Below are 5,886 nucleotides of genomic sequence, written 5' to 3' on the forward strand. Positions count from 1 at the left end.
ACTCATATAACACCCAGTGCTCATCACATCACATGTCCTCCTTCATGCCATCACCAAGTACCCCATCCCTCCACCTCATCCCCTCCAGCGACCTTCAGTTTATTTCCTACATTAAGAGTCTCTTGCAGTTTGTCTCCCTCTCTGATTTCATCTTATTTTTCCTTCCCTTCCCCTAGAATCCTGTTTTGTTTCTTAAATTCCACATATGACTGAGATCAGATGATAATTGTCTTTCTAGCATTATACCCTCTAGTTCTATCCACGCTGTTGCAAATGTTTAGCTTTCAATCCTTTGGCTCTTTATACCAAAGATATACCCAGCACAATGGAGAAAAGATGAAATACTTTAAACCTTGATAAAGAATCTCTTGCCTTGACTTTGTAGGGTTGACGCTCAGGGTTCCTTACATAGGATAGGAATAGGCTGGCCTACAGTCCATATTTGGTATTAGTGATGAGGAGTGTCAAAATGATAGAAACGTACAATTAATATTCTGGTTTATCATCAGAATTCTATGAATTCAATAGCCTAGACAGGAGGATACCTACAAAAGTGGTCATTCCCTGGTGAAAAGATAAGTTTGTTCTTCAGGGTCTATGGAGTATAATAGTTCAGAACAAGGTCTTTGGAACAGATTTCCTAAATCTAGTTAAGTCTGCCCTTTATCTGAGACCTTCATACGGGAAAAGTTCATGGACACATGGACATGGCAGCCCAAAAATCTTGTCTCACAGTTCTGGCTTTGCCACATATTCTCCCCTGAGACACAGTGTCTTCATTATTTAGAGATAATAGCCCCTATTCCACTGAATTGTGAGGAGACTCTCTCTCTCTCTCTCTCTCTCTCACACACACACACACACACACTGTATATAGTGCAGTGCCTCGTAAGTAGTAAGTGCTCAGTATATATCCGTTCCTTTGCCCCTTAAAAGAAAAGCATTATCTTCCTTTATAAACTGTCCTTAATGAAAATGTTCCTGGTTAATTTCTGTAGCTTTTAAAATCGTCTAGAATTTCTCACTTCTCTAAACCTGTATCATCAACCTCTATCAGTCAAACACCTGTGTTAGATATTCTCTGTGGAACAGGCAACATGTCACCGTAGACTGCCTCCAGCTTGGCAGTCTGACCTTGGTCCCTAGGACCCCTCTGCTGTACTCTTCCTCAGCAATGGCTCTGTATGTGGTGGGGCTAAATGGTTACTGCCCTTCTAGTGACATCAGATGACCAGCTACCAGAGTGAGGAAGAAAACCTCACCCCCAAATATAGAAACTCTGCAGACCAGCAACATTTACTGAAATAACACCGTGGGAGAAAATGACTGGCTGCAACACTTCCAGAGGGAAGAGGGTTTTGTCAAAACTTAAACTTCACAGATGGGGAAAGGGCTTTGTTAAGGACAATGAAATACGCCCATAAAACAGGCACCTATGTAATCTAGGGCTGAAACACAAGACCACCCTTCTGCTTCCTCTGCACACACAATTCTACCCCCTTCACTTCCTCTGCCATGAAACATACCTGTGGTCCTGGGATCCAGAAAGATAAATGAATAAAACAAGGGGAAGAAGTCTATCCTTTCCAGAATCATTGACACTGCCTTTAGGGTGAGTGGCTGAAAAATCCCTGTGTGGAGGGTAGAGAGTCTTCTTATTTTTACACCTTCTGCTTGGTTTTAGGCTCAGTTTTGTGTCCTCTGATAAGATGGTTTCCATGTAGTGTGGTCGAGATTTTAAAACTCCAACAGCTCCCAAACACTGGGAATTGTGAAGGCAGAGAGCTCCTAAGAAAAGAACTATACTGATGATTCTGGTGAGGACAATCTCTCATTTTCAGAGAGCATAACAGGCCCAGAGGCTAAAGTATGGGTTACCCATACACATTTTTGTTATCACCTCATAACACATGGTCCCAGCTGACTTCCTGGACATGTGACCTGGGCAGAGACACAGGGCCCTGTACTCAAAATAGCCTCAGACTTGTTTTAATGCTCTGGCGTCATTGTCCTGAAATTGCTAATTTTTAAACAAGACACTCTACATCTTCATTTTGCACTGGGCCTCACAATTATGTAACTGGTCCTACATGTTGTCTTCTATTTTCCATTGTCAAGAAAAGGAAATGATTCTTTCTGATATATTGTATTCTGCCCCTTGTTCAAGGTATGTTTGGTGCAGAGAGATGGCTTCTCAATCTCAATTTTGGGGTTTATATTGCAAAACTGAATTACAGAAAGAAATCAAGAAAGAACAAAAACAATTTTTTTAAAGATTTTATTTATCTATTCATGAGAAATAGAGAGGCAGAGACATAGGCAGAAGGAGAAGCAGGATCCCTGTGGGGAGCCCGATGTGGGACTCAATCCCAGGACCCCAGGATCACGACCTGAGCCAAAGGCAGACGCTCAACCTGAGCCACCAGCTGCCCCAAGAACAAAATTTTTAATATAGGTTACTGGACAGTAGGAAGAAGTCACGGACAAGCATCATAAGAGACACCCATGCCCAGAAACCAAAGAGGAAAAGGAGAAAGATAATTGGTTGTTGATATAACTTCCACATGTTTGAGACTATAAGACAAAAGAAAGGGGAGATTAAAGAAATGAGCTTGATCCACTTCATATTCGTCAGTCAGAATCTAGTGATCACGCACCAGACAGTAGAAACATGGCAGAGCTGGACACGTTTATGAAGTCAAGGAAACTTACAGATGAGTTTTTGTGAATCAGGTCCCTAAGACACTTCCAAAACTTGCATGTAGTGAATAAATAATGAGAGGAACACAAAGTACCTGTTGACCCAAGAAAGGGGAGAGACAGGCCTCCTGATTAGCCTATGCCAGTACTCTAAGGTTTGAGTATAGGGCCATGATCGATGAACCAAAATCATGTCATTGTGACTGCCCCTCATTGTTGTTCTGCCTCCTTTGAGACTATGTGTTTCTCCTAGATTGTTCTTTTCCTTTGCACTCTCCTGGACAGTTTTTTAAAAGCCAGTCAAGTGAAAATTCCACCCCACCCAAAGCCAAGACATTCCGAGGTCATTCCTGCCTCTTCTTACCTGTGATAATGAAGATAAAAGCACAGGGAACCTACTGTTTCCAGGTCTCTGCAAATAACTGAGGGAAGGTCAGCAACAAAAAGTCAAAGCAGAATTAGAGAAGGGCCCCAATCATGGAAATATCACCTGGTATGGAGTAGGCTAGAACCAGGGAAAAATAATAGGAGAGAGTCTGAGAAGTTCTTCCTTTTTTAGGGTCCACTCCCCAGTTTTCGAAGTCCCCAGGTATGCAGGGAGCACAGCACATGCTGGTGGGTATCACTAGGAAGAAGTGGGTTGAGGAGAGGTAAAAGCGTGAGGCTGCGTAAACCAGGACTCACTGCACTTGTGTTTGGGCTCCTTGCACATTTTCCTACCGCAGTCTGCGAGGAGCGCATTGACGAGGACTTTGAGACCCCCAGGCAGTTCTATTTCCACCCAGGAGGAGACAAAGAAATACCGGCTCACCAGGGTGGTAGCCAGGAAATGACAAGTGAGGATCATGTCTGTTCTGTTTCTTCATCCTAAAGCACCAAGGAAAGGCATCAACCTAAGAAAAGGAAGAGGTAGGGAGGAGTGTCCCCAGACCCTCCAAATTTACTCATCCTTCAAGACAAATCCTAATGATGCTTCATTCCTAACTTTCTTAAATCTCCCATTCTAGTGTCAATATCCTCTCTACAGTTTAACTCCTTAACAAGTACTGGATGCCCACAGTGTGTCACACCTGAAGTTCTGTAATATTGCCTTCTAATGTCTCTCCCAGGCTCCAGCGATTATCCCCCACTCCATTCCAGACTCCATACTAATAGCCCCTACCCCCAATAACTCTGTCAGGTTCTCCCCCTGCTTGGAAGCTCCCTAACATCTCCCTGAGCACATCTAACGTAATCCTTTGAGTGACATCCAAGCCCTTCCTTAATCTAGCTTCAACCTATCTTTCCAGCTTTATTTCCCTCCAAAGACTCAACCTCTTTGCCAAAAAAGTTCGCTACACTGTTTCCCGAATTCTGTATAAACAAGAGTTCCTTGAATGGGCTCCATTTAAAACTCTATCTCATTGTCCACTAAGTACTATCCAAATATCTCTTATTCATTCAATAGATAAATGTCTCAACCACCTACTGTGATGCCTATACTGTTCTAGGTGCCTGATGCTGGTTTGCAAACAAATAGGGTTACCATATGGAGTTGTTCCTAGAGTGGTACAAACCTTTGCCCTGCTCATCACCATCTACTAAGTTCTCCTGCTTCCCTCTTCTCATCAGCCAGTATAAATCTATCTTTCAAGGCCCAAGCTTGGGTTGGAAGCTTACCCAACCACAATGTCGAAACTGTGTTCACCCTGTGTGGATAGAGGGGACAATGACTAACTGCCCCATTTCATATTCAGTCATGTATCACTTCAAGCAAGGAGGCTGGCACAATGGCTGGAGTGGAGTGTGAGGGGAGAGTACAGAGGTCAGAAAGGAGATGGAAATCAGATTAAGATCCCTCAGGTAACAGCAAAGAATTTGTTGTTTATTCTGAGAAGCCATTGGAACAGAGAAATAAGATCAGACTCATATTTCTATGGATTCACTCAGTTGCTATATTACGATTAGACTATAGGGCACAGGTTTAGGCAAGGAACTCAGTAGTGACCATAGTAGTGATGCTATATGAGACGATGGTGGTTTGGAGCATGTTCTTAGTTGAAGAGGACATTAGAAGTCTCACACTGGGCTTACTTTGCAGATAGAACCATTGAATGATGGATTCTACATGTGGTAGGAGATAAACAGGAGTCAGGAACAGCCTCAAGGTTTTTGGAGTCAGATCTGTAAAGTTTGAGTTGATCTTTACTGATATGGCTAAAACCAAGCTGGAGGCAGTGAGGAGTGAGCAGCAGTTTGATTTTAGACATGTTACATTTGATATGCCTTTCAGATATCCAAAGAAGATGTTAGGTAATTGTATATACTAGCATGGGGATTAGGAAAGAGGTCCAGGCTAAAGATACAGGATTTCGATTTGAGAAAGATTCACAATACATGAGAATTACTACTGAGAGTAAATGAGTTTCAGTGTGGTCCAAAGAAAGAAGTGGTCCTAGGACTGATCTCTAAGGCTTTCCAGGATTTAGAGACCCAGAGATGATAAGCATCCCACAAAGAGGACTGGGAAGAAGTCCCAGAATCCAAGAGAAGAAAATGTTTCAAGGAGGAAATGTCTGTGTCAAATGTCATCCATCCAAAAGCCATCAGGTGAGGAATGAAAACTGATCACCAGTTCATCAATGAGAAGGCCACTGCAACCTTGACAAAAGCTCTTTTAGTGGAACATAGGTAGAGCCTATCAAAAAGAAGAGGATGTCCCAAGGAAGAACAGACAGAGGAGAGGTGGGTATAGTAACAATGATGGGGATGTTCTCTTTGAAGAGTTTGCAGAAAAAGCAAAGAGGCTGTAGCTAGAGGAAAATATGAGATCAGAAGCTCTTTTGTTTTTAACATGCAGGAGAGATACTGATAATTGAGAGGTCAACATTCCTACAGCTGGCCACAGAGGAAAGAATAAGCAAATTCTGCAGAGTAATTAGGAAGAGTGGTAGAATATATACCAGTAAGCTGATAGATGAGGTAATGAGAATGTGTGGGAGATGTCTTCTGATTGCTTCTATTTTCTCAAAGGAATAAAAGGCAAAGTCATAGCTGAGGTGAGCATGGGATAGGAGGTACTGGAGATCTGTGGAGAGGTGAGAAGTTACCTAGAATGGGCTGGGGAATGCTGGGATCACATGGCAGCACGAAAAGCTCACTCAAACTTTATGTCATGAATTTACAGCTGGATGAGTTAGTCTGCCC

This window comes from Canis aureus, chromosome 37 (assembly GCF_053574225.1).
Source record: "Canis aureus isolate CA01 chromosome 37, VMU_Caureus_v.1.0, whole genome shotgun sequence".
NCBI classification, from domain to species: Eukaryota; Metazoa; Chordata; class Mammalia; order Carnivora; family Canidae; genus Canis; species Canis aureus.